We start from the raw sequence: 13,033 nt of genomic DNA, 5'->3' as shown, positions 1-13,033 counted from the left end.
ATGCTCGGTTCAAGATTAGTATCTCATATTCTCAAGCTTGGAGAGCCAAATGTTATGCCTTGGAATTGTTGAGGGGGCCCTCAGAAGCATCGTTTGCCCAACTGCCGGCTTATTGTCACAATTTAAAGCTGAAAAATCCTGGGTCGATAACTCATATCAAAACAGATAGAGATGGACGCTTTGAGTTGCTGTTTATCGCCATTGGTGCTGCGGTTAGTAAATCAATATAATTTTGTTGACTCATTTTTGTTAGTTACATGCATTTCACATTTAAATGATTATATTTCTTGTGTATATGATTTTGTAGATTCGTTCGTTTATTAATTGCATGCGCCCAGTTATTATAGTTGACGGAGCAAATTTAAAAGGTCGATACCTTGGAGTAAACTTATTAGCAGTAGCCATGGATGCTAACAATGGGATACTGCCAATAGCTTACGGGGTTGGAAAATCTGAAACCTCTGATTCATGGACATGGTTTATGGAGCATCTTAGGGATTGCATAGGTCCTATTAGCAATCTGACAATCATATCCGATAGGGCAAACTCAATTGACAACGCTGTTAGAAGGTGTTTCTCAGATGCTTTTCATGGACTTTGTGGTGTTCATTTGTATAGAAATCTAAAATCAAGGTCTGCTGGTATAAAAAATCACAAATGGACATACTGGAAGGCTGTAAAAGCTTATCGGGAAGTGGATTTTAATAAGCATATAAACTGTTTAAGACGTGTTTTGCCTCAGTGTGCTCAAACACTAGAAGATGTCGGGTTTGAAAGATGGTCAAGAGTACATCAACTTGGAGCAAGATATGGTTTCATGACGTCTAATAGTGCAGAATCAATCAACGCTCTAAGTCATCATTCCCGGAAATTACCCATTACTATGTTAATGGAGTTTTTTCGAGCCTCTATTCAATAGTGGTACTACAAGAAAAGAAATCATGCAGGTATTATTTCTTTAAATTCGTAACTTATCATATATTTTACTAAGTATTATTTATTTAAATTTACAGGAACATTGGAACATCGTGTTACACTATGGACAGAAAAAAAGATAACGAAACGTGTTGTGAAGCCAACGTCATGGAGAGTTGAACCATGTTCAAACCCTTTGTTTGAAGTACTGGATAATAACTTAAATGGGCTTGTCGATCTAAATGCAAAGACGTATAGTTGTATGAAATGGCAAACATCTGGTTATCCGTGTGGCCATGTTATAAAAGTTTCTCTTCATCTAAATCAAGATGATTCAAGCGCATACGCTATGGATTGCTACACTACAGAAGTATGTCGACAGACTTATGGCGAGATTGTCTACCCTATTCCACATCCTTCTGAGTGGGACATATCAGATGACTTACAAATAATTTTGCCACCAGCCATGGACAGAAGGCTACCTGGCCGACCAAAAAGTCACTATCGTATACCGTCTAAGGGTGAAGAGAAGAAGAGATCGACATGTAGTCGGTGCAAGGAAAGTGGTCATACAAGGTTGACATGTGGATCACCAGTGCCATCACAATCATCTTTTCCTCTACCAAAATATGGATCCTCATCAAAATCCAAAGCTCATATGGTGTCAAGCAAAAGGCAATCAAAATCGCAATCATCTTTAAAATCCCAATCACAACCGGCTTCACCTTTTGGGACAGTTAACTTAGGTGATTTTTAAATGCAAACGTTGTATTATGTGGATTTTATGTGTGAACTTTTAACATTTTCAGTTAGGCATGTATTAGTAACTTGAGTTTGAAAATTGCTATGATCTGTTCAGTTGTTATCACTTATGAGGCATTCATTTGACTATCGCAACATGGAAATGACGTTCGCAATCATCTTAATGTCTATCGCAACGCGGAAATGACTATCGCAATGTGAAATGAAAATCGCAACGAGAGAATCGCAATGAGAAATGAAAATCGCAACGAGAGAATCGCAATGCGAAATGAAAATCGCAACGAGGGAATCGCAAAGCGAAATGAAAATCGCAATGCGAATTTAGTTTCGCGTTGCGATTTTAGTTTCGCGTTGCGATTTTGTCGTTGCGATTTTCATTTCGCGTTGCGATTCTCTCGTTGCGATTTTCATTTCGCATTGCAATAGTCATTTTTGCCTTCAACATAATGCAGATTGAAATCAACAAAATCAACCATTACATTTCAATCAATTAAACAAGCACAAATAAGAATTATGTTCACATCAATTAAACAAATCAACTTTTACAAATCATCTTTTACAAATCAATTAAACAATCAAAAAATAAGCAATAATTCTTATTTCCTCATCTACTATTGAATCAACTTTTGCAGTCATACATCATTTTCACGCAGCTCACTTCTGAGATTAACCTGCAGAAACTAAACATTTGCTCAAACAACACTTTCTATACATATAAAACCTACAAACAACAAATTATTGAATTCTAGGTACTTAACCAAACATTTTCAAACCACAAGCCTATAAACTTACCAATTGTTTATGGACATTTTTATAACGCGGATGCAGGTAGGCAGCGTCTCGTATATATCGATCTAGCCATATAATGCCGAAACCACAAGCCTACTGCAACTCTATCTCTATCGGTGGGAGGTAGATACTTTATACTTCCTGTGATCAAACGCTCCAACGCCAAGTATACGAGAGGACCACAATCCCCTCTGGGTCCTTTCGTTTGTTATGGTGCGGTCTCGTCTCTGCTAACTGTAATATTGAGCTTCTTTGGCTTCTTGTTTCCAGAACGAATCCAATAATTTATCGCATCCAAGAATTTAGCCAAATGAGAGCTCCATCCCATAATAATATCTCTTAAATCAGCCAATGATATGTAATTTATCATGATGTCATATACTATTGCCTTAAGGGATGGGAGCTGAAGCTCGACGAGAAGCCAATGTTTACGTTCCAAAACAGGGATAAACACCTACAATCATAAGTAATAATTCATTCATTTGCGCACTTATTTATGAATACCTTTAAACTCAATATAAAATAAATACTAACCTTATCGACCTCCCACCATGCAGGATAAAGTTTAGCTTGTCCATTGCCCGACGTAAATGATTCATCTCGTTGATTCTTCAAGTGAACGGCGTTAAAAGACGTCGGCATAATTGTATATCATGTATTTCTTTTATTTTCCTTAAGTTTCCTAATTATTAGAAGACGTGACACCCACGCATCGATATGTTATTTTACAAAAAAAGACATATATTAGTAACTTACATAAATTTAAAAAAAAAATCAAATTGAAATATAAGAAAAATATAAGACTTACCCCTCCATCGAAATAGCCATTGTCTTCGACCCCTAATAATACGCCCCACCAAGACCGATCAAGCAACAAATAGATATCATCGTTGAGCTTGCATATGTCAGTGAAACACCCCTGGCTCCGCTCATGTAGATAAAAATCAACTGCGGTCTTAGCCAAAGGGTGTTATCCAGAATTGTGTCCGGTAGTTGCCTCCTCTCCACTTCAGATACTGGTATGGTACTGGCCGATAACTCATACGAGAGCCAACTTGAATCCATCATGTCCGGCACGTCAGATGGATTCTTTCATGTCTGGCACGTCAGAGGGTTTCTCAAGAATTCTACATATGACGCCATGTGAATCGGGCTCTTGAATGGTGGGAGGGACCTCTTCAACGATGACAGTGGCCTCTTGAACAGTGGGAGGGGACTCTCGAGGAATGATAGGGGCCTATTCAACGATAGGAGTGGACTCTTGAGGGATGACAGGCGAGTCGGGCTTCTTCTTGCGGTGTCTTCGCATTATTGGGGTGTACGGAGACTTAATAGCACGTGCACGCCGTCTGATGCGTGAACTCTGTCGAGCAAGAAAAACCCGACGTAAAGCATCCACCTTATCGGGCCGCTAAATAATTAAATACAAATATCAGTAAATAAACAGACATGATATTTAAACAGTGAAAACAAAGACAAATATGTTTCAAACTTGCATTGAATTCACCCAAGTCATTATTCTATCATAATTCACAAAATGCATCAGATAACAAAGGCAAATATGTTTCAAACTTGCAACACTGTCAACTTAGTATTTGTCTTTGTCTATTGGTTGAAGTAATGCAATTCATTCAAGTTTCAATTTGCAGAAGAATAATGGAACTTAAAATCGCAACGTGAAAAATGACTATCGCAACGCGAAATGAAAATCGCAACGAGAGAATCGCAACGCGAAATGAAAATCGCAACGCGAAACCAAAAATCACAACGCGATTATAGTTTTGCGTTGCGATTTTTGGTTTCGCGTTGCGATTTTGTCGTTGCGATTTTCATTTCGCGTTGCGATTTTCTCGTTGCGATTTTCGTTTCGCGTTGCGATTTTCATTCTCTCGTTGCAATTTTCATTTCAACCAAAAGACAAAACAGTGTTACTAAATTAGTTTCAAGAATAAACTATTTCTTCTTCTTCTGCAAATTGAAACTTGAATGGATTACATTACTTCAACCAAAAGATAAAACAAAGACAAATACTAACTTCAGAGTATTAAAGAATACACAGTTTAGCAGAATTGACAGCAAACGAAAAAATTTACTTTCAACCAAAAGATAAAACAAAGACAAATACTAACTTCACAGTGTTAAAGAATACACAGTTTAGCAGAATTGGCAGCAACCAAACAAATTTACTTTCAACCAAAAGACAAAACAAAGACAAATACTAACTTCACAGTGTTAAAGAATACACAGTTTAGCAGAATTGGCAGCAACCGAATAAATTTACTTCAACCAAAAGACAAAACAAAAGACAAATACTAACTTCACAATGTTAATAAACAGTTTAGTAGTATTGGCAGCAACCGAATAAATTTACTAAGCAATCTAAGTGAAATGGTTAATCTAAGTGAAATTACGAGTAAATTTATCATCAAGTTAAATATGGAAAATCTTAAACTTACCTCGTTGCGTAGAGTATGAACCTCATTCTGCAACGATACTACCATCTCACGTAGAGCGGCAACCTCACCACGTAAAGTAGACACCTCCACACGCCATGCACCATCGTTATCGCGTAGAGTACTGATCTCCTCACGCAAGGCATTGACCTCATCACGTAACTCCCTTGACTCATCCCGTGGAGGTGGAGGTGGAGAACAGGGAGATAGAAGTCGTGGCATCTTTGCCGGTCGCCTATCATGAGGTGATGGTGGAGAAGAGGCTCGATGATATAACGGGATAGGCGATGGCTCTCGTTGTAGAGGTGTATAGTCGGGTCGATCAGGTGATGGCTCTGGGTGAGGTGATGGCTCTCGAAGTGGAGGAAGTGGAGGTTGCTCATCATTCGTGCCATCAAGAAAACGCTGACTAGCTTGCCACCAATCAGTGGCAAACTCAGCCTCCGTGGGTGTCAGTCTCATTAATGGAGTGTTGGCCTCCTAAAAATATAAAAACTCAAACAAAGTTAAACGTCTACTATTAATAACTTGTTTATATATGATAGTATTTGTGTTAACTTACATTATTTATTGTCGTATATGGTATTAAGTCTTCCCAATCCAACAGACGTTTCCTCTTCCAGGAAATAACCCTAGGAATATCATTTGAGGTTTTTAATGCATATTTCCGCATGCTGGGGAAAGCCTCGAATATCCAAATCTACAAACAATATAATAACAAACATTAGTAATTGTTAAATAATTAATTATAATTTTGAAAACATTATATAGAAATTATTACCTTAAAGGGCCAAACAAAGCATAACAAAGTGTATTTCGACCCATTGCCCCGCAAACTTTTGCGGTCATCAAAGGCAGACGAAATCTTAGTCCAGGTAGCTTTCCATATATACGAACCCCACGGAAACAGATTCCATGCATTTAGGTCCTCTACCAATAATATTATCTCCTGAGGAATAGGTTGTCTGGCCTCTCTCCCTAAAAAGTCGGCATACAAAAGTAGTAGAAGGCATACTCGGACAACATCGACGTCATTCATCCGAGTAAAACCATCTTTCTTATTAAACAATTTCTTCAGGACGTCGACGTGTAAGTTCGGCTTCTCTATTGACTCATCAGGAAACACCCTGGATAACCATGATGGGCGGGTGATATGACGAGTGTACCGGCCTACATCATCGTGTCCAAATCGTAGACCAGTGATTAAGCAGAACTCCTTCCGCCCAAAACAAGTATACGCCGGTGGAAAATGAAATCATATCTCTTCCTCACCACGTTGTATACTGTCGGGTAGATCGCTAGTCATAGTCTGAAGCCACAAATGGGTCAAATTAGCATCTCCACCCGGATGTTGTACTCTCAGCCATGGCCCGAAGCAGGTTTCCTCAAACAATTTTCTTTGTGCAGGTGAAAGCATCGAAGCAATTGTAGTGGCTAGGTTAACTTTATTCCTTAATGTCAATGAAGCCGAAAACAATTTCTACAAAAACAATAAACATACCAAGTTAGATATACCAAAAACTACACTGTGAAGATATACCAAAAACAATAAACATAAATAGTAGTTTATTCTTGAAACTAAAATTTGCAACACTGTTTTGTCTTTTGGTTGAAATGAAAATCGCAACGAGAGAATGAAAATTGCAACGAGGAAATGACTATCGCAACGAGAGAATCGCAACGCGAAATGAAAATCGCAATGCGATTTTGGTTTCGCGTTGCGATTCTCTCTTTGCGATAGTCATTTCCGCGTTGCGATTTTCATTCTCGAAACTATTCTTCTTCTGCATTACTTCAACCAAAAGACAAAACAAAGACAAATACTAACTTCACAGGGTTAAATACTAAACAGTTTAGCAGTATTGGCAGCAATCGAATGAATTTAATAAGAAATCTAAGTGAAATGGTTAATCTATTATTGAAATTACCAGTAAACTTATCATCAATTTTAATATGAAAAACCTAAAATAATGCAAAATTTTTAAAATAAAAATAATTAAAAAAACTAACCCTCGGAGGTTGATTTTCTATTTCTGAATGATTGTGAGGGATTTCTGACCGTGAATGGTTGTGAGGGATTTCGCCGGCGATGGGGACGGAAATCTTCGGAGATGGGGACGGATTTCGCCGTAGAGAGTGAAAGATGGAGATGGGACTGAGTGTTGTGATTTTAGGTTTGAGGTTATGAGTTACGATTACTGTGGACGGTTCAGTTTCCGATATATTAAGAAAAAATTCGTGTTTGGAATTTGAAAAAAAAATACGCGTTAATACGAATGGCGCTGTGTAAATCGTATTGCGATAGTCAGATTCGCATTGCGATTTACGTATTCGCATTGCGATTTTCCTAATTCGCATTGCGATTTTCCTAATTCGCATTGCGATTTTCCTAATTCGCATTGCGATTTACGTAATCGCGTTGCGATTTACGTATTCGCATTACGAATTAGGAAAATCGCAACGCGAATTTGGGAAATCACAATGCGATAGTCAAAACCGCGTTACGAATCTGGAAACTGATTTGCGATACCGGAGATCGCGTTGCGAATTATCGATCGCATTGCGATTTAGTTGGTCATTTTGGCAAATCCAAAAAAAGTTGGTTAAAATCGTATATTATAAGGCATTTTTGGTCACTGAGGTTATTTTCTCTATTTTGATGCTGCCCCTTACACTGTGAGGTCGACACATGGCAACTTTCCACACAGCCGCTGCTAAATGAAGGAAAACAGAGTAGTGCAAATTTTGGATAATAAAACCTAAGGTGGAGTTTGGTCGGCTGAAATGTTTATGAGAGAATTAGAATATGTGAAGGAATTAGAATCTGTAAAGAAATTCAAATCTGTGAAGAAATTGGAATATGTAGGAATTAGAATCTGAAACCTGTTTGGTTGGCAAGAAATTGAATTGTAATCTAATTCTATATTCTGTTTGGTTCGCAGACATGTCAGATGAATTTAATTTCAGTAATGTAAAATGACAGATTTCCCTTCTTGTTCTTTTACTTAATTTTAGTTTGTTTTATAACTTACATGTAGCAATATATTATAAAAATTTTAAAAATATTAAATTTTCATTTTATTGATTGATTATTCATTTCAATAAATTATAAAATTATAAAAATCATACTAATAAACATCATAAGTTAAAATTATCCCAATTAGGGATGGCCATGGGTCGGGTTGGGTCGGGTTTTTGGTCCACCCGACCCGAGAACAAGGGAATCTCCACCCGAGACCCGACCCGACCAAAATAAAGTTTCATCTGACCCGACCCGACCCAAATATATAAATTAGAAACCCTACCCGAAATAATAAAAAAATTATTTTTATTCAATAAAAACAATGACTTAATTGAAAAAAATATATATATAGAGGGGTATTATTGTAATTATTCCTAAATATATAAGGTAAAATTATATATATTTTTCGGGTCAGGTCGGGTATTTTTCACCCTAAACCCGAACCTGACCCGAATATCACACTTAAAAAAATCCGACCCGACCCGAATATCACACTTAAAAAAACCCGACTCGATCCCGAAATTTTTTTAAAAAAATCCGACCGGCATACCAAAAGATTGATGAGGGAATGTGAAATTTGACCATACTACCTTCATCAATCTTTTGGTATTCGGGTCGGGTTTTTTAAAAAAAAAATCTGGATCGGGTCGGATTTTTTTTAAAAGTTTCGGGTTCGGGTCGGGGTTTTTTAAGTTTGATATTCGGGTCGGTTCGGGTTTAGGGTGAAAAATACCCGACCCGACCCGAAAAAATATATATAATTTTACCTTATATATTTATGAATAATTACAATAATACCCCTCTATATATAATTTTTTTTCACTTAAGTCACTGTTTTTATTGAATAAAAATATTTTTTTATTATTTCGGGTCGGGTGAAACTTTATTTTGGTTGGGTCGGGTCTCGGGTGGAGGTTCCCTTGTTCTCGGGTCGGGTGGACCAAAAACCCGACCCATGGCCATCCCTAATTGGGATGATTTTAACTTATGATGTTTATTAGTATGATTTTTATAATTTATTAAAATGAATAATCAATCAATAAAATGAAATTTTAATATTTTTTAAATTTTTATAATATATTACTACATGTAAGTTATAAATCAAACTAAAATCAAGCAAAAAAAATGAAAAGGGCAATTTTGTAATTTTTACATTACTGAAATCAAATTCATCTGACATGTTTGCGAACCAAACAGAATATGTAATTGGATTCCAATTCAATTTCCTGCCAACCAAACATGTTTCAGATTTAAATTTCAATTCCTTCACAGATTTCAATTCCCTCAAGACCACCTAAGAGTTTTTGGTGCATCACTTTGATTAACATATTAAACGATGTGTTACCATTAGCAATAATGACGTGGGGAGCTCAATTCAAAGATGTGATATCATTGTTTTAGATACCATTTCCTTGGTTATTTAATTAAGTGTAAACTACACTAATAGTAATTAATGTTTGAGTAAGTTTTTGTTTTCTCACTAAAGTTTGAAAAGTGACAAATTGGTCACTAACATTATTGATTTATAACAAAATGACCACTAACGTTAACGATTTGTAACAAAATGATCACCCTACCATCTGCGTTAAAATGATGATATGGCAACTTTCAAAAAACGGTTAACATTTAGTTTTACCCCTAAACTATAGCTAAAACATCAAATAAGCCATTGAACAATGATTTTATATTTAATTTACCCCTAAAACTTTCTAATTTTATTTTATTTTTCCAAATACCCAACCAACTCCACTATACTCAAACCACCTTCCTTACAAAATGAAAAATGGTGGAGATTTAAAAATCATTTCTTTTTCATTTTTATATATACTTTCTTATTTTCATTTTTTTAGGATGAGAGGTTGAGATTGTTACAGTAAGAACACAACAAACGACAAATTACAATATTGTCAAAATAAATGGAGTCAAATGCATCTATTTTACTTCATCAAAGAGACCAAGAGATACAAAAAGCAGCTAAAAAATAATGGAGCTTCAAAATTGGTTGAAGAAGTTGGAGATGGATAACCATGCATGGCAAAAAATGGCGCATGAGAGCGAAGCAATGCTTGTGTCTCTATGAGAACAAGTAGCTGACACAATGGAGTCAGCGATACAGAATCTTGGTGTGAAATTGAAGATCAACAAGACGAAGAAGAAGAAGAAGAACGACAATGGTTTACAAACGTTGTAATACTTCAAGTGTCTGCATTTGTGAGAGGAAAAGCTTATTTTTCTTGCATTTTGGGTCACTAAGCACATAGAAATGACAATTGTTAACATAAGAAAAACAAGTTTTTCCTCTCACAAACACAAACACTTGGGAGTATCATAGCGTTTGGAAACCATTGTCGTTGTTGTTCTTTTTTCGTCTTGTTGATCTTCAACTTCACACCACGATTTTGCATCGCCGACTCCATTATTGACAGTACTTGTTCTCGCAGTATTTCTAGTTTATTATTTTGAGACATGACCATCACTTCGCTCTCACGCGACACTTTTTGCTATGCATGGTTGTCCATCTCTAGCTTCTTCACCAGGTTTTGAAGCTCCATTGTTTTGTTTGCTGTTTTTTTATCTCTTGGTCTCTTTGATTAAGTAAAATAGATGCATTTGACTACATTTGTTTCAACAATACTACAGTTTTTCATTTGTTGTGTTTTTGGAATAACGATCTCTATCGCTCATCCTAAAAAAATGAGAATGAGAAAGTATGTATAAAAAATGAAAAAGAAAATATTTTTAAATCTCCATCATTTTTTTATTTTGTAAGGAAGGTGGTTCGAATATAGTGGAGGTGGTGGGGTATTTGGAAAATTTTGAAATTAGAAAGTTTTGGGGGTAAATTAAATATAAAATCATTGTTCAATGACTTATTTGATATTTTACCTATAGTTTAGGAGTAAAACTAAATATTAACCATTTTCTTTACGTTGCCACATCATCAATTTAATGGAGACGGCGGTAGGGTGATCATTTTGTTACAAATCGGTAACGTTAGTGACCATTTTGTTACAAATCGATAATATTATTCATCAATTTGTTACTTTTCAAACATTAACGGGAAAAACATAAACTTACTCAAACATTAATTACATTAGTGTAGTTTACCTTTTAATTAATTGCCCACCATGACAATCACTCCCTCTTATTTATACTATCATAAGGGTTTGAGTCTAACTAAGTGGAATCCGGTTCAATTTAGTTAAGAGATTAATTATTGATTTGTAGGTCTTTTAATTTTTTTTAATTAACTATTAGGATCTAGTCTATTGATTGAGTCATTTAAATCAGATTTTGTAGAGACCTATTATGGTGACGATCCTTTTAAACCAGTTTGTTCCATTCACAATCGTTAGAATTTGAACCCTTAGTCTTACTTAAGAAATTTAGTGTCTTATCACACTAGATGAACTAATTGTTGGTGGTGTGGTGTAGGTCTTCTAATTCTTCTTTGAATGAAATTGAAATGGCAAAAACACAAAGCTAAATAAAGATATTGATAAAGGAGGCTAAATCTAATAATAGAAAGAGGTAGCTGAGATTGCAAGGTGATACCTACTTTGGCTTTTACTCTGTCATTGCCTCGCCACCAATGGTTTGAATAATGTTGATACAGTTGCACATTAAATATGGTAGAGGAAAGTTCTATTCTACAGCCTAAAACTATATAAAAAAAGCACCCAAGTTTGTCCTATTTTCTTCATTTGATTCCTTACAATAATAAAGGTCATTTTCTCACCAAACTCATTTGTCCTTTTAACACATCAAACGGCAGATTCATATTTTTGTTAGATATGGTATGAATCATTCAATGCTTTCATTATCTGCAAATCTTTATCACTATTATTAGTCTTAAAAAATTCATTAAAAATTTTATAAAAACGATTATAACTATTAAATATTAATTCAATTGACATTATTATCATCGTATCCTGTAGTACATCGTAAGGTCATGTGAACTTGAATTCTGTTTTCTTTGAGATCATGAACAGTTTAGATTTCAACGTACAAAATCCAAAACTTTTTGTGCACTTAAAAAACACATATTGGCCAGCAGTTCAACACTGAACTATAGACCTTAGAAATCGAAGCTCTTGTTCATCGGTCAACTCAACTTCTGATTTTCTATAGTTTGCTCTTCTGGCAATTCCTCGTGGCGGTGGAGTGAGTAATGAAAGTGTTTATAGAACTAGTAAGTATATTGAGAGCATTATAGTCTCAAGATTAAGAGTATATTCCAATTAATATAAATCATTGAAATATCAAATAGGTAATAGGTTAACTATACGGATGATTTGTGTTTTGTCTACTTTCGGTCACTAATTTCAAAATACATAAGATATGATCACTTTTATTTTTATTTAAATAAGATATGGTCACTTTGAGTTTACTACCGTTAGACTAACGATTTACTGAACTGGCACGATAATTAAATAAAATAGAAAATGTATCATTTGACCTGGATTAAGTTTAAAAAAAATAAAATTAATATAAACGAAAAATTATTACGATTTACTAGATAAGTTAAAAAGGGTTAGATTAGTTTAATGAAGTCAAAAGTCGGTCAAACACTCACTTCATTTTTTTAATCCACTTATAATCCACGTGGAAATGACGTGTTTTTTATTTTATTTAATTACCGTATCAGGTCATCAATCCATTAATGGTTAACAACCGTTAAAGTCACAATGATTAAATATTTAACTTTCGATAAGGAAAGTGATCACATATTATTTAAATAAAAATAAAGGTGATCCTATCATACGTATTTTGAAATCAGTGACCAGAAATAGACAAAACACAAACATAAGTGATCATTTGTATAGTTAACCTAGGTAATAATATTAGCTTTCCCTAATTTCTTGTTCCTAAAAAAACAATTAATTATATTTGAATGGTACAATGCATATATTTTTTTGAATTAATCACTGGTATCTGATCTATTGACTGACTAATCTAGATCGGATACTGCAAAGATAACTGTGATCATCAATGTTACGTGAATTTCATAAACACCGAGCTAGTTAGAATTTTGTAGAGGGGATTCTTTTATAAATAAGTTGGAATTGGTTGGCATGTAAGATCTAACTAA

This window comes from Hibiscus syriacus, unplaced genomic scaffold (genome assembly GCF_006381635.1).
Source record: "Hibiscus syriacus cultivar Baekdansim isolate YM2019G1 unplaced genomic scaffold, ASM638163v2 tig00004258_pilon, whole genome shotgun sequence".
Taxonomy (NCBI): Eukaryota; Viridiplantae; Streptophyta; class Magnoliopsida; order Malvales; family Malvaceae; genus Hibiscus; species Hibiscus syriacus.
Note: the sequence above shows the minus strand (reverse complement) of the source record.